The sequence below is a fragment of the Scleropages formosus genome, chromosome 19 (genome assembly GCF_900964775.1).
Source record: "Scleropages formosus chromosome 19, fSclFor1.1, whole genome shotgun sequence".
NCBI classification, from domain to species: Eukaryota; Metazoa; Chordata; class Actinopteri; order Osteoglossiformes; family Osteoglossidae; genus Scleropages; species Scleropages formosus.
The window spans coordinates 152,469-173,874 of NC_041824.1; positions in this window are offsets into that span (position 1 = coordinate 152,469).

The following is a 21,406-nucleotide window of genomic DNA, read 5'->3' on the forward strand; positions in this document are numbered from 1 at the left end:
TTTGTGAAGCAAGGCCTGCGACCTCAAAGAAGTTTCATGTCTAGTTAAATACAGCATACGTAACTTATTTGTACTCAAGGACAAGTGAGCAAAGACTACAACTGAAGTGCTCACACATGGATTCGACTGATGCATAAAGGCCTCTTGCTACGATGGTGTTACAGGCAGGCCAGTGTCAAAGCTCATTACACCAAAAGTGTAACACCATGTAGTTTTGGCCATTAATTTCTCCAATGGCTGAGCAAAGGTGTTTCTTTTGTCTGCAAAACTGTGGGTATATTAAGGGAGAGTTTAAAATTAACATAAAGTTGTGATGCCATTGGACCTGGCAAGATTCTTTATGAAAACAAGCAAAGAATATATACTTCATTCTTCGAAATGAGACTGGGAAGAATGGCACACTGTTGGAGCAACTCATCTCAAAGTCAGGCTAAAGGAGTGAGCAGGGGAAAGTGGGCACCAGACAGTAACGGTGGTGTGGTGTGAGTGAATGGGAGCCTAATCCACTGAAAACAAAGGCCCCGTCTACTACCTGTCACGAGTGATTCTCAAAATGGAATTAACTATTGATCCTGAAACTCTTATGATGCCAAAGGGCACGGACGCTCACGAGCTGGATTGGTGACAACCTGAGTGCATCAGTTTGGTTGGTGGGAAGGACAAGGTGATGATGAAAGAGGTTAGAAAAGAAAATAAAAAGAAAACAAGAAAAAACACCACCCTCCCCACAGATCACTAGGCTGGTGCCTTATTAAGAGCAGAGCTGTTTGTGGGTCACCCAGCCATGAGACACCATAACCCAGCTGCCCTGGCTGTATGAGTGGCCGGGTATTTTTGGATAAGGGCAAAATATCACATTTGCGTCAGCTGCCTTTCACACACCTTTTGACCTGAACTTTTTACCTTTTTCATTTTTGTTCCACTCCAGCTGCAACCATTACGGCTTTAGTGTCACATTCGCCGAGGTAAGACGGATCCAAGGGTGGTTGCATGAGCTCGCCAAATGTTGAAGCCGAATAAGAACAAACTGAAATGAGAACTGAGGGACAGGCAGGAGATCTTCGATGAGCAAACATTGTTTCTTGGAGGATCCAAAGGTCATGGTCAGGAAACAGGCAAGAGTCAAGGAGCCAAGGAAACACAGAGATGGGGAAGGCAAACATGGGAAGGGGGAAAGCAAGGTGAACGCAGGAAGTGCTGGGCATGGATGTGGCAGTGTGCTCTAAGAGGTTCCACAACCAGAGGCAGCTGGGTGCCGTGCTTTTATGCTCCTGGGCCCTGATCTGCTGCAGGTGCAACCGCTCCGTGCGGGGGCGTGACAGTTAGTGATCAGTCTGATTCATAGTGAGCTCCTACACTCTGCTAAATGAATAAATGTAATTAAACAATTCCTTTGTTGGCCAGATCATACATTTTTTGCCTGGAATATGGTCAAATGGAAATCAGCTCGTCTTCGCTGCAGCTACCTTAATAAGCTTGTGTAGGTGTAGCTTTGGAAAAATGGAGTTTGTGGTATTTTACTGGTCCAAGCACTACCACACTACTCCTAGTCCTCACACACTTGGTAAACAATGCTGAATAAAACAAGGAGCAGCTGGTAGTACAGTGGTTAGCGCTGCCACCTTTGCACCTCAAAGTCACAGGTTTGAATCCCCCTCTAGCTATAAGGCCCTGGAGTGAGGTACTTGCCTAGCTATACAAATACACACACACACACACATTTTCAGAACCGCTTGTCCCTTACGGGGTCACGGGGAACCAGAGCCTACCCGGCAACACAGGGCGTAAGGCCGGAGGGGGAAGGGGACACACCCAGGACGGGACGCCAGTCCGTCGCAAGGCACCCCAAGCGGGACTTGAACCCCAGACCCACCGAAGAGCAGGACTGTGGTCCAACCCACTGCGCCACCGCACCCCCTGCTATACAAATAGGTTTTAAAAAAAAAAAAAAAAAAAAAAAAAAGTATAAAGCACAGATGCTGTTCAATGTTTGTTCGATAATCTTCGATTGATTGCCTGTGTTGCTGGGTAGGCTCCGGTTCCCCGTGACCCTGTATGGGACAAGCGGTTCAGATTGTGCGTGTGTGTGATTGTGAGACAAGGATTTCACATTAGCATAACAGTACTCATGTCATTAAAACTGTTCATGTGACATATAACTGAGTTACAGAGAGTGGACTTAACAAGAAACCAGATAAAAAAAGAGTTTGAAGGAACTGAACAATCACAAATGCATCTGTAAAGGTGAATCACATTAGGATGATGGCTGGTTAACAGTACAACGGGGGTGCGGTGGCGCGGTGGGTTGGACCGCAGTCCTGCTGTCCGGTGGGTCTGGGGTTTGAGTCCCGCTTGGGGTACCTTGTGACGGACTGGCGTCCCGTCCTGGGTGTGTCCCCTTCCCCCTCAGGCCTTACGCCCTGTGTTGCCGGGTAGGCTCCGGTTCCCCGTGACCCCGTACGGGACAAGCGGTTCTGAAAATGTGTGTGTGTGTGTGTGGTTAACAGTACATATCAGCTGTTAGTGAAGGGCCAATTAATAAAGACAAAGGCTTTCTATCAAAAACCTTGGTTACCTAAACAATTTGTTCAGTTAAAATGTAGTAATGTAAAATGTTGTGTGTGTTGCTTGTTAAATAAGACTGTTTACCATTATGATGGAAGTCAGATCACATTTTGGGCCCATTCATGCCAACTCCAGAGAAGTCCAAAGGGTTTGCAAACTTTTTCTCAAAATTGCGTAGATAGTTTTGATACGGAAGCTGTGTGAGAGTGTTAATAAACTGCTTGAAAGAGCATCCGTCTCCATCCAGCATCTACAGTGAAAGGTCCAGCCAGCACCAACTGAAGCCCATTTTCACTTTAGCAGTCATTGGTTCCAGGGTGATATACAGGTTAGTACACTAGATTTAGCCAGAAAATAGCCACACTGATACCACAAAGGGACAAAACGTTTTTGGTCTTGAGACACCGGGTATATATCTCTGTCCCAAATCGCCAGATGCAAACTTTCAATACAAGTAGTTATCAGAATAAAATACCTATTGTGGAAAAAAATGTCTGCGTAATGGGTAAAACTTCCGTTGTACTGAACAATAAGCCTACAAAAAAAAGTACAAAAAAAAGTTTATATAGTGTCATGAACCATTTCAGCAGGTTGTTGTTACAAGCAGCATTGTTATAAGATGGCTAAATGTACATCAACACATTACCATCCCAAAAATTTCCATGGAAATGATCACTCTTTTGAGAAAATTGTGCTATTTTGGTTCAGCCGAAATGAGTGTACATTAGGAAATGGAGTTACCTAGCAAAAAGAAAACTTTGCATGCTGAGTTAGAGCCCCAGGCTCTCCCTGGATGTTCAGTGCTGCCCCAAATTGCAGGACAGTTCAAGTATGACTTGTGACCTATAAGGAATGGGACTAACTACTGATGCTCAAGGTGTTGGGAAAGGGGTGCCAATGCTCAAGTTGGTAGTTGAAGAGTAGTGAAGAGTCCAAGAACTCTAACATAGCTACAAATTCAATTTCTACAGTAAAATCTTTCCCCATTCTTGCCCTACTTTAAGTCCCCTGTGCCATCTTATACAGTTTAAAAATAGTTCTACCAGGCAGCAGCAGAGTGACACTTCACAGATGCTTGTTGATTCAAATTGCTGATGAAGAAAGGGTTAGACCCATTTATATGACCAGTACAGTATATATTTTTCCTTTGGTCTCTTCACCACCGTAAATGGTAGTCAGATAGACACAGAGACACCCGTGACATTCATGTTTAAAGACATGTAAGAATTAATTATTAATCAGGTTTACTGTACATCCGACCGAGAAATCTCAACTTATTAGTGTTCTTACTGTCAACTAGTATTTAGACCACATCATTATTCTGTTCAAGAATTGGACTTGACTATGAGGAGTTTTTTTAATAGCCCTACTTTGGCTTATGGGGCATTTCTTTTTTATTCAGGAGGACCAAATCTGGATTTTGTATGCCTCCTGGCAGTTAGCGGTGGGAGACATTTATATGTAGAATAGACATGCATTCATTCAGCAGACTCTTTTCTCCAAAGCGACTCTGAATTGGTATTTAGTAGGTGACCTACAATGTTACACAGTGCATTAAACTCCCCACAGTCATTGGCCCACCTGTACAGCAGAGCAATGTAACACACACATTAAAATTTAAAACCTTACTTTACCTTAAGCACACATCTTTGGACTGTGGGAGGGAACACACGAACATAGGGAGAACATGCAAAATCCACACAGACTGAGTTGGGATTGAAGGTCGGTTGAATTGCACAGCCCAGCAGACATTCATTTGCATTATTTTAGTTGATTTCTTATGTCTTCACTCTGTTTTCTGTGTTAAAAGTTGATTTACATGAGCAAATCACATTTTGGAATGAGTGCAGATATAAATCAAATAGCTTCTGAATATAAATCTGTGGTGAAATTCACCTTAGATCCTTAGATTCTGCAGCTCCATCAAAAACTAAACTTATTCGAACTATAAGAAACTCACAGTGGTTCAACAAACAAACTTGTGTTATATGGTTACAATGTGGTAAATTAGAGGGTAAATGGTGTTCAACTAAACTGCAAGCTTATTATGCAGCCTGGTTTGACTATCAAAAAAATATATATAAAGAGAAATCACTTTTAATGCCACATCCGAATACTGCGTGAAGTTAATCGATAAAAATCGGATAATTGTCGTTTTTTGTTTACCACACATACACACATTTTCAGAACCACTTGTCCCATACGGAGTCGTGGGGAACTGGAGCCTAACTCGGCAACACAAGGTGTAAGGCCGGAGGAGGAGGGGACACACCCAGGACAGGACGCCAGTCCATCACAAGGCACCCCAAGCGGGACTTGAACCCCAGACCCACCAGAAAGCAGGACTGTGGTCCAAGCCACTGCGCCACCACACCCCCTTTTATTTACCATCACTTACTTAACTGGTAAATATCAAGATAAACAATGTAATCCTGCTTCTATTAACAATGACAAATTTCTATTATTTTTCAATAAAAAACTGGAGAATACAATATCTGGGCATCCATCATACTCATTACTTTGGTCCAGGCCAGATACTGTTTGCACTGTTTCAATAGCTTCAGCTTCATTTGTATAGAGGAATTTATCATGCTAATTGGCTCAATGAAAGGTACTACCTGTCGTTTAGAAACCTATTGTCAATATTGTACTGTAGTGCTGTGCTCAGAGTCCAGATGGTGTGAAGAAGGACAAAGGGACAGCACTCATTGTCACTGTTTAGTAGAATACCAGCATACAATGAGAGATATCACTGCAAACATGAGGAAATAATGCTCTCGGACCGAGGACCCCATTTCTTCAAGGTCTTGCACCTCAAAACAACCTTCCCAGCTTGCTTGATGCCCTTCAGGCTTTCCCTCCTCTTACTACTGCCCAACACACTCACCCCTTTTTATTCCCCTTGAGTCCCCACAGCAGTTGAACACTTAATTCATTTTTTGCACAAACTATTTACAATAAACCCATTTTTCCGCTCAGACATAACACACCCCAGTAGCGCGGGTTGTTACACTATCATTGATGTATGTGCTCTGAAAGCTTTTAAAGTCATCGTTATCAGACCGCTCCTAAAGATATCGGATCTTGATTGTAGTTTCCTAAGTAATTATAGACCTATATCACATACACACTGTCTGAAACCGCTTGTCCCGAGCGGGGTTGCAGCAGACCAGAGCCTAACCTGGCAACACAGGGCACAAGGCTGGAGGGGAGGGGATACACCCAGGACGGGACACCAGTCCATCACAAGGTACCCCAAGCAGGACTTGAACCTCAGACCCCCAGGTTACCTTAAAGTACCTGTGATTAATAAGCTCCAGGAGGTCATACCTTTAGATATAGAGCACCTAAACTGTGGAATAGTCTACCAGTTACTGTCAGAAATGTCCTGTCTGTATCAGTCATCCTTTACTAAGAATTTCTTTCTTTTTTCTTCCTTTCCTCCATAGCCAGTAGACATACTTATAGCTTTAATAACCGATGGATAAAGTATTACTCTAGTATATAGTCAATTGTCTTATTTTTTCCTTTATCTTAAGTCTTTGGTCAGCACTCTGTCACAGTGTAAGAAGAGCACTTCTTAAAAATTAATTGAATCAAAATGAACACACACACTGAAACTGCTTGTCCCGAGCAGGGTTGCGACAAATAAGAGCCTAACCCGGCAACAAAGGGTGCAAGACTGGAGGGGAGGGGGACACACCCAGGACGGAATGCCACTCTGTCACAAGGCGTTACAAGGCACCCCAAGTGGGACTTGAACCCCAGACCCACTGGCGAGCAGGACCCGACCAAACTGTCTGCATTTCATGCCTCCCATGACCCCCTCAAAACTACTGGAAATCAAATAGTTTTGTTTTTGGTCATTAAGTGTTCAGTATGCAAAAGCAATGGAAGAGCTAAACGCACACAAGCTGACAGCCATACACTATTACAGTGTAATTAATGAAGGAAAACTGCCTTATATCATGCTATAACCAATCTGAACTCTTGGAGTAATTATTTGGGGATATTTTAGCATAAATAGGTTTCAAGTTTGTGGCTCAAGAAATCATTTAATGTAGTGTACACACACACACACACACTTTCGGAACCGCTTGTCCCATACGGGGTCGCGGGGAGCCGGAGCATACCCGGTAACACAGGGGATAAGGCCAGAGGGGGGAGGGGACACACCCAGGGCAAGACGCCAGTCCGCCGCAAGGCACCCCAAGCGGGACTCGAACCCCAGACCCACTAGAGAGCAGGACCCGGTCCAACCCCCTGCGCCACCACACCCCCTAAAATGTAGTACAATTAATGGTAATTAATTCATGAGAATTCACATTATAAAAGGTTTTTCAGGAACACATTACCTTCAAGGCAGGAGGAAGCTTACTAAACTAAAATATTTACAAAAATGTATGTATTTATACAGACACCGTACAGCAAATACCAAACTTAAGTTTATCTTCAGCAGTTCATCTAAAATACGTGTCTTCAGATTTCAGGAAGCTAAAACTCACGTGAACACAGGAAAAACGTGCAAACTCCAGACTGACCGAGCTGAATTTGAACCCATGTCTCAGGAGAGTCCTGGAGGTCAGAGGCAGCAGCACTACATGCTTCACAGCTGCACCAGCCCACAATAACAGGGACAGCTGGTAGTGGAGTGGTTATGGCCACTACCTTTAGACCCCACAGATGCAGGTTTCATCCCCATAGTCAGGTGTAGTACCCTTGAGCAAGGTATTCACCCTAAATTACTCCATAAAAAATTACCCAGTTGTATAAATGGGTTAATAATTGTACCCTTGTAATAACTGTGACCTTAACATTGTAAGGTGCTTTGGAGAAAAGCATCAACTAAATGTCGAATGTAACATAACTTATGTTGCCAGTTTAAACCCCTAAGCCATGCACCTACTCTCAACATGAAAAGCAGCAGTTGCATCATATGTAAAAGAGGAAGGAGTACTTCGTTTTACTTTGCCACTGATACCATGATGACGTTGCTTGTAACTCTGCACCCATCCATTGCACACGGCTACATGATGCATGGTTCTGTCAGCTGTTCTCCAAACCATGACTAATTGCATTCGTCTCTTGTGGTACTTATTCTTTTTACACATTTAAAATGTATTCTTACTTAAAGCATATTTGAATAAAGATTGATTTATGAACCTTTGCTGTGCGACCTTACACGTCCTTCTCTTCTGCACCTCCATCTATTAATGGTGGAGTTGAAAGGCGAGTGCCCAAACTAAGTGACGTGCAATACCCTTGTACCATGTAGGAAAGCCAATTTTAATTAAGCACATGCCGCCATGCTGCCCCGACCCCCCCATTCCCATCTACCACACATAGCGAAGAGTTAATTTCTGACATTTTACTGTCTATATCAGAAATTCCGTAACAGTGAAGACAGCGATAAAAACTACTGGTACATTAGACTTTATTGTCAAGACTGGATGAAAGTAACAGTCATGATTTTTCGAGAACATGTAAGCCACACATCCCGGTAATGTTCTGCGCCTGCGCATAACTTATTTTGACAGTCCACGACAATAGATGGCACTGTGGGACTACAAGGGAACACAAAATAAACAGAAAAGACTGTAACAACTGAGCACATCAATGAGTATTCCAAAGCAACACACCACACAGGTTTACATTAAATTCATTTTCACTTTTGTACAATGCAAAATTACCTGTTTTCCTGAACAACACTGCAACACATTCAGAATTTTGTAACTGCAGGTTTTGTTTCAGCAACTTTCCTAGAGTACTAAAGCAGTTTATTTCTATGCAGCCACATAATTCAGATGTGAATGTTTCAATTTGACAATCTAGCAATGTCATGCCTAGGAAATCATACCTATCAGTCAAAGAAATGTACATATGAAAATACTCTTAATATGAAATGTTCACATGACATTTATTCACTTATCAGACGCTTTTCTCCAAAGCAACTTCCAACAAACTCTGTAGTGTTATCAGCACATACCATATTCACCAAGGTAACTTACACTAGTAGAGACACTACTTACAATGGCTCACTAATCCATTCATCAGTGGAACACACACACTCTCTCTGTCACCCACACACTATGGGAGAACCTGAACAGCATGTCTTTGGACTGTGGGAGGAAACCAGAGCACCCAGAGGAAACCCACATAAACACAGGGAAAACATGCAAACTCCACACAGACTGAGAGGGGATCGAATCCCCATCTGCCCGGACCACCCAGGCGCTGATAGGCAGCAGTGACACTTGCTGTGCTACCCTATTCACAAACCTTCACATATAACCTATACTCCAACAGGTAAAGATCTAAGACAGAAAGCACAGCAGAGTTCACCAGAACTCGAATTTAGCATTAAACCAAATTAAAATCAGTTGCACTACTAAAGGTTACAGGTTTATGTGGACAAAAAGTAGTAGTTGCTATATTGTTACTTTGCATTATTCTGGCAAGGCCACTCACATCACAAACGTTCACCTTTCCTGGTGATGTGCACACACACACACACACACACACACACACACACACACACACACACACACACACACACACACACACAGTTCTGCACAAATACTCAAGCGGCATTGACTGAGACTACATAGTAGCATTAGAATGTTCTGCCCTCCACTTTAAATGCTGAAAGGAGGGCAACACATTCAAATGCTACTGTGTAGTCTCAGTACATTACTGTGGGGATTGAGTCCATTGATCTGCTGACCAGTCTTTTTCTTCCAAATTTAGGATATTGTTTATGAGAAAGTTCACTCTTTGCCAGATAATCTAATTTGTGCTTTCAATGAATGTCAGTTCCGGCAGGGCCGCTCTTTCTTTTCCTGATTTACCAGTAGCGCCCTTAAATGTCCTGCAACAGCATAGTTGCAACGGTCTGTTTTCCTGCTTTGCTTCTTCAGTATCCATATGGCATTGGAGGAAATGTCATTACTTCCACAGTTCCTGTCTTTTTGGTTGAAATACAAAGCACTTTTGAGGACCATTCCTCCAGATCTGTTGTTGCAGCTTCATTCATCGCTGCTCTCCCTTCCTGATTCTAATCGGTGTAGGCTGCAAACCTACTGCTTATTTTGATCATATTGATGTGATTCTATGAAGAAAAAGACAATTTCAAGGAGAGGCAGAGTTTTTGCAATGGCTTAGAAAAAGTCCTATTAGATGTGTGCTTTAGCTTTCATCGAGATTAGTAGTGTACTTAAAGCCCTTAATTTAGGCCCTTAGTTCATTTGACAGATCCAGAACATTGCTAGACAAGTCAATATAGACTAGAATTATTATAGACCATTTTTGATGCATTCCCCCAATCCTGAAAACAATCATTGCTCAGATTCAGGTTTGGAGATGTACGTTGCTTTGGAGAAAAGCATCTGCTGAATGAATATATGGAAAATGTAAGAATTTAAAGTGACTTCATTGTATTGTGTGTCAAGTACCTGGCAGCTTAGTTGCACGCTTTTGCCATACTCTACAAAGATAGTTGCATTCTGAACACACCTCATAAAGAGATGTTGCTTGTATTCTATTTACAGCACTACTCATTACATGAAGTTGTCAGATGCTTTTCTCCAAAGCGACATACATCTCATAGAAAATACAATGTGTTCATTACATTAGCGGAAAGGTATATGTAGTTTCAGATTTGTGATTAAGTACAGTTAGTTGCTTTCCACCATATGAACCAATGTTCATCACACAAGTAACTGCATAAAACTTTCAGAATATCAACATTTCTGATGACCATCCTATTAATATTAATATTCTATTACTCAATTCAATGAACCTGAGGAAAGAGTGCCACCAGACCCAAGAAGTTTCTTAAATAATCAGGAACATTATCAGGACTGGATGGACCCCTCCCCCCCCCAAAAGATGACACTCAAATGCAAGACTTTCTAGATAGCAGGGCCTGAGATACAGCAACAGTTTGGAGATACAAGTGATATGGAAAATAGAACACAGTGCATCTTACCATTGCTGATCAGAAAAGTGCAGTAGTAGTAGGAGATTCCACCTCCATTCACCTAGAAAAGTTATTCACATTGCACCATGTTATTAGTTTATAACTGATCACAGAAGGCTTTAGCATGCAAGACTAACACTTCTGTACCTCTTCCCATTGAAAAGCTGTTTGCTGCGCATGAGCTTTCAGAGCTGACTGGAGAGATGTCCAGGATTGACCCAAAAGGAGTGGAGGCTAGCTGCTCTGTAGTGGGTTTACGCAGCTGGCTGAACTCCTCAAATGCTACAGGCACCAAAACAAACACATGTGGGGAAAAGTGCCATCCTGTGAGGCGATGGGGACAATGTTGGTGTCATAGCCATGAGGGACAGCAAGTGTACCACTTTGTGCCTAGGGTCTTTAGGTATCAGAGCAGGCACACTGGATGTGTAAACATGGAAACAATCAGAATAAATCAGGTGAATTGTGCCAGGGTCACCTTCAGTCCTCAACCCATGAATGTAGCCATCAGCAGAAAGAGTCCTTCAGGCCACATCTAATCTAGAACTGCTGGGCACATTAGTAACAAGGAGACAAATGAACTTGTTCCAGGGGAACCAGTACTATGGACAGCACTCGGTCTAAAGCCAAAATAACAAGGTGTAACCTCAGCTTTACCTGGAGTAAACCTCTGAAAATATTCATGTTCGGCTGAGGTTAGTAACCTGTGGGTCTGAGTCAAGGGCAGGGACCAGTTTTAGCACAATGGGTGTAAGCGGGACCATCCTGGGAGTATAGATGTTGCAATACGCTAATTGTCCAGGCACAGTGTTGTACTCACATCTGTTTAACTTATTGCATCTCTGAAGAGGGCCTTGGTTTCTGCAGGCAAGTTTAAAATTATCAGGGGCAAAGTTAAAGTCACGTAAATGGAACTTTGAGGCATTGGTCCATTGGGGTCATCTCCACTTTGAGGTTCCAGGGATCCTACATCTTGGGACAGAAATAAACTCTGGGACCAAAACCCATATGGTGAGGCTTCAATGTGACAAGTAAAAAAGACCAAGTGATTGTGAGTTCATAGCTGCAGCACATTTCAATATCAAAAGGCAGCATAAGCAGCTATTATACATGTCATTTATCGCAACGATACTGCAAAGTTGGTATCTGAAATATACACATTAAGGATAATGAAGTAGTATGATTTAAAAAAAAAAAAAAGACTAAAAACACGAACTTTACACCCACCTTTCGAAGAAGGAGCACAATATGAACCTCTAGCTAATGCTGAATGAAACAGTGTAATGCTAAAAGAAAATAAAAACTTTTATTTTAGGAGATATTAACATGGGTTTAGAAAATCGACTGCTACAGGTAGGGGAGCTGGTACCATAGTAGTTAGAGCAACTGCCTTTAGACCCGAAGGCTGCATGTCCAATTCCTACCTCTGGCTGCAGTACCCTTGAGCAAGGTACTTACCCTAAACTGCTCCAGTAAAACTACCCAGCTTTATAAACAGGTAACTAACTAAATACCGCAACGCTGTAAATCATTTTGGAAGAAAGCATGAGCTAAATATATAAATAAATACCAGTCTTAAAGCAGAAATACAGTATCCTAAGTAAACCACAAGTTGTAGTTTCATGGCCATATTTTATTGTTGCCCAAGAATAATAAATAAAATTTTTACATAAATTAAAATAGTCACTGACCAAAGCAATTTGAAAGAAGCCGACTTAAAGAAGCTGCTGCCACCTGCAGCCTTCACCATACCTTCACTGATTAAATGATTAACAACAGCTGGCACTAGAGAAAATTAATGATGAATAATAAAGTGCACATGAGGCTGATTGAAGAGTTCTCCAGACTACTCAAAGCAAAACTTGCAAGATATGACTTTTGTAATAGGTCTGTTTTTTAAAAGTGCATGACACTCATAAAAGTGCTTACTGTATCTTCTCACAATCAGTCTGTTAATCGCACCTGTTTTATCCCTGGCTTGGAATCGTCAACATCATAAACTAGATACCAAAATGGATTTTCAAGATGTGCCTGTTTGACTTTGATAAATTCCTTTGACTTTGTCAAACTCCTGAAGTTTGCAGACGACACCACACTCATCGGCCTCATCCGGGATGGCGACGAGTCTGCTTACAGACAGGAGGTCCAAGAGCTGGCTGTCTGGTGCAGTCATAACAACCTGGAGCTGAACACGCTCAAAACAGTGGAGATGATCGTAGACTTCAGGAGAAACACCTCAGCATTATCCCCACTCACCATCATGAACAGCACTGTGGCAACAGTGGAGTCATTCAGGTTCCTGGGCACCACCATCTCACAGGACCTGAAGTGGGAGTTCCACATAGACTCGATTGTGAAGAAGGCCCAGCAGAGGTTGTACTTCCTTCGCCAGGTGAGGAAGTTCAACCTGCCACAGGAGCTACTGATGCAATTCTACTCCGCAGTCATCGAGTCCGTCCTCTGCACCTCTATAACTGTCTGGTTCGGCTCAGCTACGAAGTCAGACATCAGAAGACTGCAGCGGATAGTTCGGACTGCTGGAAGAATCATCGGCACATCCCCCCCAGCTCTCCAAGAACTGCACTCGTCCAGAGTCAGTAAAAGGGCGAGCAAAATCATTGTAGACCCCTCGCATCCAGGCCACTTCCTCTTCGAACCTTTGCCATCTGGCCGGCGCTACAGAGCACCGAGTACCAGGACAGCCAGGCATAAGAAAAGTTTCTTTCCTCAGGCCATCTACCTCATGAACACCTAAATCTCTCCCCTAGAGAGTAAACCGTGCAATACATAATGCTATTTATATTTATATTTATAACTATTTATCACATTTCTCTTACTCACACTCCCTTGCATTTGTATCTAGTGACTATTTTTGTATATTGGGTACTTTATATTTTTAAATATTTTTTATCCCTTGCTCACATACTCTATCTTTTCACCTGTCTTGTCACTGTCATTCTGTCTGTGCTGTGGTAGTTCCTGTCACCAAGACAAATTCCTTGTATGTGCGAACATACTTGGCAATAAAGCTCGTTCTGATTCTGATTCTGATTCTGATTCTGATAAATTCTATACTTCTTTTACTTGTTGTTATTATATTGCATTTATCTGATCCATTTCTAATAGACCACAGGGATTTAACCCTCAAGTAAAATGAAATATTTAGGAGTAAGAAGAACAGAAAGACCAAATAATGTTTCTGGCAATATATGAAGGGTGAGTGCCAGATTAATTAACATTCTACCAAAGGAAATTAGGGTATCCTCTGGCATCCAGCAAGTCATACTGTGGTTCTCTAGTATTGTGTTTCAGTCAGTTTCAATCTGTTTCAGGAATTTAGGGGGTGCAATTCTAGTGCTATAACACCTGTGTTCTTCACGTATGTGTAAAACATCGTCTGAGTTTTATGCAGCTACTCGTGTGATGAACATCCGTGTACGTGTCACTGTGTGAGAAGAACGCTCTATAAAATTAAATTGAATTGAACTGAATAAAGTGGAAAGAAACAAACGAACTTTACTTTAGAATCACATGTCTGCAACTATGTTTCCCTTTTTCCTAATGTAATGCACAAATTGTCTTTTCTATGAGATGTACGCTGCTTTGGAGAAAAGTGTCTGATAAATGAAAAAATGAATAAATGTAAATGTAACATGTCATAAGTGTTCAGGGATGTTGGCAGTAAATAAGGGAGATGAGATATGCCATTGCATGCCACCAGTTACATACATCTTTGCATTTTGAAGATTGAATCAAGAAGCTTTGAGTTTACATCCTAGATGAAAAGATTTTTAAGTTACAAAACAGATTTTTAATCCCACCGTCTAAAAATACATGGACGAACACAAAGGGCGGTATTCGGGTCAGGGTTACTGAGATAATATGGGTTTGCATGAGATTCATCCTGTGGTTCAGCTGAATAGGTGATGCTAAATTGTGTGTATTGTGTGCATGTATTGCCACCCTGTGATGGACTGGCATCCTGTCTAGGGTGTAACCCTCAGCATTGCACCCAGTGCAGCTGTAGTTAGGGTTAGGTTCACTATGACCCTTCTCAGAACAAGTTGATATTGACATTGTGTGGGTGGATGAACATACTTATGCATAATTATTTTTTCAGCTAATAGTTTCAGTGTAGTAAATACCAGCAAGAAACAATTTAATATTTTATGAAACTGTGTGGATAATTAAGTTACTCCTGTTTGTAAATGCTACAATAACTTGACATGTCGGTATTGACACATAATGAATGCAGTCTTCCTCCATCTTACGAAGGTGATTAATTCCAGAAAAACATGTAATATGAACTTTCATAACACAAAGACATGATTACCATTGGTTTCAATTGCAAAAATTTTTCTTATATTATGTTTGTGACTCACTACACCTTTGAGTACACATACATGAGTTTGTGTGTGTGTGTGTGTGTGTGTGTGTGTGTGTGTGTGTGTGTGAGTGTGAGTGTGAGTGTGAGTGAGTGAGTGAGTGAGTGAGTGTGTCTGTGCATGTTTCCACTTTCTTACAGCAAAAATCAGTAAGCAGAGAGATACAGAACGAGCAGCTGCCTATATTGTAGCTTCCACCTGGCATGTTGTGGGGCACCTGCCTTATACATGAGCATAAAGGAGGCATATAGGATAAAAGAGGCTATTTTTTCAACATGGAGTTGTTACTTCACTGCGACTTGTAACTGTTACATCCCGTACAGGTTTTCGGTGCATTTATTATTCCTGTCTGTGTTTGTGCATTTCGCTCCCTGTACAGGTCCATTGTCTTTCATTGGTTGCCATCCCTATCCATCATCAGTCCTGTTGTCAGTTCCTCCATTTGAACCAGTCACCTTCAGACTCCACCATCTTAAAATCCCCACTATTTCCCCCTAGACTCACACTATTGTCTCATGGTACTTGTTGATGCTGTTGACTTTCTGTTGTTGTCTTGGGGGAAAAGTGGACAGGTAAGTGCATCATGTGACCTACCTATCCAGCATGTAGTTTAAACTGGCTGTCTAGACACATTAGGGAAAAGGTGGGTGCCCCCCCTCAGGAATTTTCATTTTTGGTAGATAAAGTAGGTTAGTTAGGGCATCCTAGATGCTGAAGAGTTTTTGTTTGTTTTGTTTCATAGCTGGGGTAGTCTACCAACTTGAGTTAGTTTGCTTTGGCACTGTTGTGGTTCCTTTTGCCCCTTAACAGTGTCTTTGTGCTCTGTAACTAGTGTAAATAGTCACCTGAATTTCTGCACTGATTTGCACAGTAAAAAGAGCTTGTACTTCCTTGTTGGCGCCTTCTTACCACTCATCCTGATGTTATGCCCTATGCTTGGAGTCATAACACACACACACACACACACACACATTTTCAGAACCGCTCGTCCCTTACGGGGTCACGGGGAACCGGAGCCTACCCGGCAACACAGGGCGTAAGGCCGGAGGGGGAAGGGGACGCACCCAGGACGGGATGCCAGTCCGTCACAAGGCACCCCAAGCAGGACTCGAACCCCAGACCCACCGGAGAGTAGGACTGCGGTCCAACCCACTGCGCCACCGCACCCCCGGAGCCATAACAGTAAGTGAGAAAAGTAAACAGAAAAGCAGTGTAAAGTAGCGTTGTTCGTGAACTCACATTTTCTTAAGTTGAATGTTCATACGTTGGGGGAATGACTGCATTAATAACAAAGATCTTTCAGTTAGGGTTAGGTCAGTTAATCTTTTTGGCAAGAGAATATATGAAAAACTTTGATCCTGTCTTGTGTCGTGGCTGGGGAGCTGAGGAGCTGTAGAGTCGGCTACAAAACATGAAAGGACTATATTTAGTTTATTATTACTAATAACAAACTATTTTATATAGTGCCTTTAAAAGCAGCTCTTCAAAGCACTTTTTCTAGAGAAAAGAAAGCCATATATGGCACAATGTTAACAAAAGACAATAATATAGTACAAAGACAAAATAACAGTAAAACAAATGATGGCACTGCTGAAGAGATGTCCATCTCCCATATGCAAGCAAGCTCCAGGGATTTATATAAGAGACCAGAATCAGGCCAGAATCATCAGCAACGCTGTGTAGGAAAAAGATTGACTTTATAGGGAAGGACATAGACTGAAGGTTCTTCTCTCTTTTGTGGTTTGCATTTGCTCTTAAATAACTCCAAAACAAAATGTATACATTCATTTTATGAAAGAGGTTGTGGCACGCCGAGGCCGCCCGGGGAGGGGGCGGAGACGGAGGCAAAGCAGCCACAGCTGGGGATGATTACACTCCCTATTTCTTCCCCGGTGTCCAGCAGTAGAAAGAAGAGACTGAGGAGGAGAACAAGACAGAGACGAACCCGAGCTCGAACCCGATCCCAGAGACGACGCCCACGTCCCGACCGACCCGACTATACCAGCCCCCGACTCGCACGAAACCTCATCCCACCTGTTCCCTGGTCCCCCAGTCACCCTTTTCTACCCCCTTCCTTCTCCCCACTCTAAGGCAAATAAAAGCCTTCATCAATGGGCAACTGCACCTCTTGTCTCTTACAGAGGTCAAAATTAAAAGTTTGAAACATTCTTTAGCAATAGTGAACTGACATATCGCTGCCTATCTGGCAGTGATTCTCCTAAAGTAAAAAAACATACAAATCTCTCTTGATGGCTTTGATGTGTATATTTAAGGTAAATATCACTTACTGGATGTCATTTATAAGATACAAAGTGACAACCAGCTCACCACTAGAAGATCAGCTCATATTAAGGAGGAATATGGAGGGGTCTACAAAATTAGGTGATTCTTTTGTCCATAAACTTTGAATGAGCCAACACACTCTAGTTAATAACTTCCTGAAGATTAAATCAAGTGCACAGTCTTCTCCACCCTCCCCGCCATCAGGAAAGCACGCATGATGCCTCTTCAATGACATTTTGTTAGATTGTGCTGGATAAGAGGCATTCGGCATGTTTTTCACAAATACTCTGAAATGGAAGTCACAGTTGGAGCTGAGATTATTACGAGATCTAATTTTCACTTTGCATAAAGTATTCTCTCCTTTTAATCATCAAATACCATGGTATATAACAGGAAAAATATAAATTTGCAATTTCTTTTCAAAATGTTTTCTTTCTTTTTCAATGTCTTGCTAATGTCAGCTCGCTCGAATAAACACAAAATGACCCTATACTCCATTATTCTTTACCATTATCCGTACTATGTGATGTTCTTAGTATACACAAACAGCATTCCTTTAATACTGCAAGCAAATAAAGACATATAATGGCCTAAAATAAAATATGTTTCTTGCTTCTTCCGTTTTCTATTCCATTTTCTATTCCCTTAGAAATTTTCTTGTTGCCATGACAGCATGAACATTTTTGATTTAAGTTAACTGTGTAATGTACAGTACTATTTGTACTGAACAATATGAATGCTCTAAAATGATTGTCAACATGAAGAAAAGTTACCATGATAAAACACAATTAAGCTTTTTTTCAGCACTCGGGAGCTCATATAATTTGCACATTTTTATTTAATTAGCAACCAATATGTATATATTTAGCAAAACTATTAAGGTAATCTTAGATTTAATGTTGGAGATATCCGATCACTTCCTTAAATACAATGATCTTGAACACAATACCTCTTTTGGAAAAATGTATAGATGTAGAATATGTGAATTAATTAAAGTTTTGCAAGCTCTTCACCTAGAACATTTTTAGCATAGAGATAAATGGATAGTCAGTCTTGACAATACTTACTAGAAGTAGTGATAGAATACCTAGGGGTGCTAGGGAGTCACTGGTACTTGGACCCCAAGTGGTTTGTTTTTCTCCCTTTGGCTATTATACACACACACACACACACACACACACACACACACAAACATTTTCTGAAACCGCTTGTCCTGAGTGGGGTCGTGGTGAACCGGAGTCTAACCTGACAACACAGGGTGCAAGGCTGAGTGGGGAGGGGACACACCCAGGATGGGATGCCAGTCCATCACAAGGCACCTCAAGCAGGACTTGAACCCCAGACCCACCAGACAGCAGGACCCAGCCAAACCTACTGCACCACTGTGCCCCCCCCCCCCGATGTTATTATCTTCCTTTTCACTGTTGCCAGCTGACTTATTCTGCTATTTTTTACATGTGTGTTATATGTGTAATTAGCAGTTATTTTTAGTAACCTTGTTCAGCATTCTGTGTCATTCTGGTAAGAAGAGCGCTCTGAAAATAAACTGAATCAAACTGAATTGAATAGGAGGGAAATTAAATTGAATGTCTTTATCAGACTATTACAGACGAGGCAGCAGATGTAATACAACACACTTAAAGCAATAAAATATTACACCGTCAAAACGCTGAAATATGACTTATCTTCATTATGACTGCCAACATCTTTTGACTAGAATAAAAGATTGAGTTGTTGATTGTTAATACTATGCCCCGTATTTACGATGTGAGAACTTTGGTTAATTGAAAGTAAATATATGCTTTCGATGGACGAGCTTTGACAGAAAACTCTTGAGTTTTACCTTTAATATACGTCAGACCGGATCGGCAACTGGAGCACACGCTTCTCATGTGAAAAGTCTCCAATACATATTAAATATTATTATTATTATTATAATAACAATAATAATAATAATAATAATAATAATAATAATAACAGAAGATCATTCTCAGCTCAGAAGATAATGTAGAGCCTTTGAGAATGAGTATGAACACAATGAATGTTCCCATTCCTTTGGAATAAAAGCTGTCTCTCTTTGAAATGCAGTGTGGTAATGTTCTGTGTTATTGCCAGAGAAAGTTTCAGGGCATAATAATTCACCAAAATGATTTCTGTCAAGGCTGACAAGTTAAACGGCTCCTTGATTTAATTCCATAATTGCACGCTCACCTTTACCCAGGTCCCATACTTTGGTAATTAATAGGGCCCTGCATTATTTGAAAAGTGGCATTGCAAGTAATGAAATTCAAATTGAAAGTGATGTAAACCAGAGGATGTTCACAGTCGGCAACCTCGCCCCCACCCCCGGGCTGTGTGATGCAGGAGCTAATATTGTAATGTGCAAAGTCATAGCCTGTGGAGGAGCCCAGCAGCAAGTGATGGTCTGAGCAGTGGGGCTAGTTTAAGAGGTGAGCACACTGGAAAAGACTAGGGAGGGCCAAAGGTCTGACCGTCTTGTACCTAAAAACTGGCTGCCATGCGTTTCAGGCTTTTTGTGTGACCTCTAAGTGGTCACTGTACCTTTAAAGAAATCTCACAAATTTTACTTTCAGTCCTTCTCTCTTTCCTCAAGACCACATTGGAGAGATGTGTTAAAAAGATTCGGAATCCGAATGGGAGTTTCATTTTCTTTTTTCTGGATATTTCTGCTTGGTCTCTGAGGGTGACTGGGGTCAGCCTAGTTTGGCTCAATGTGAGGAGGTGGCCCTGGCTGCCGCTCTGGGACTAATTTAAAACTAGAGGGAGTTGATGTAGGTAGGGGGAAGGGCGACCTCAACGAGACCCAACCTGCAAAACACACTGACCTTCATGAACACGTGATTTTCCTGCGTATTTTGGACTATGTGAAAAAAAAATCTAAAATAAACAAATTCAACCTGTGGTTTCAACAAAGGTATAAGGCTTCTACTACAGATGAACTGGGTAACTAAGTCCCAGTCTAAGTTCCCTATTTTAAACATGTGGCAAAGAAATTTTATTATCAGAACCAATTAGTGAAGCTTGCAAATACCACAGAGATGTGGGTTTGAATCCAGCCTCAGCTGTACTTGTGCAGAGACAATGTTTTCTCTATATTCCTCTAGGAATTTTGGTTTCTCTCTTCATTTATTCGTTTAGGTGGCACTTTTCTCCAAAGCAACTTACAATGTTAAGGTTATAATTATTTACCCATTTGTACAGCAGGGTAATTTTACTAGAGCAATTAAGGGTCAGTACCTTACTCCAGGGTACTACAGCCAGAGGTGACGCTTAAACCTGCAACCTTTGGGCCCAAAGGGAGTTGTTCTAACCACTACACTACAGGCTGTCCTGTGTATAGCTATGTTCATTCCATAGATATACTCTTCAAGATAAGTATAGGTTCTGAAAGTAATGTTTTTGTACAACTCATGAGAACAATGTGACTCTGCCTAATTATGTGAAATCGTACAAAAAACATACAGCTGAAAACCTCCATAAACAGACTCAATGAAGTATCACAATCTTCATTTTTATAACACTTTTGCTAATACTTAATAATATTTTCTTTTTCTGCAGGAATAATAGCTGTACTGTTGTTGTCCAGAGTTCCCATAAAGACTTCTTCATTTGTCCCCGAAAGGCTTCTTCTAAGGATCAGGCTGTTTTACAGCTGCCTTGATGGGGCAGAGGGTGTGCTGGGTATGGACAGGACTAATGAGAATGGTTGGGTTTATAAAAGTTCTGGGTGAATTTTGAACAAGACAGAGTAAGTGAGAAGGTACGGACACTGCTGGGTTTTGCACTTTATTGCAAGGTTACGTTTCTGGTATCTTTGCATCTTTCGCCCTGCCTTCCTAATCATTTCAGCTCCACATTTTTCCTCGACAGTGTGGCATGTGGTATATGTAGGTTGTGACTATGCAGGAACAAAGTGCTGTGAGCCAAACACAATGACAAACAAATCACAAATCTTTTACAACTCAAAAATGTTACCTTGGTGGAAAATTGATTCCTCCTTCTGAAGAAACAATTCCCACAGTCTCATTGTCGTCATTCCTCAGGGGCCTCCACATCTGCCCTGCCTCATAATGCAGCAGGGGATGCTCTGGGCAGACAGTTGTTATTTTTTTCTGTGTTCACAATGCACAGAGGGCTAACAATTCACTGCAGGTTCAGTGTCAGACTGAGATGT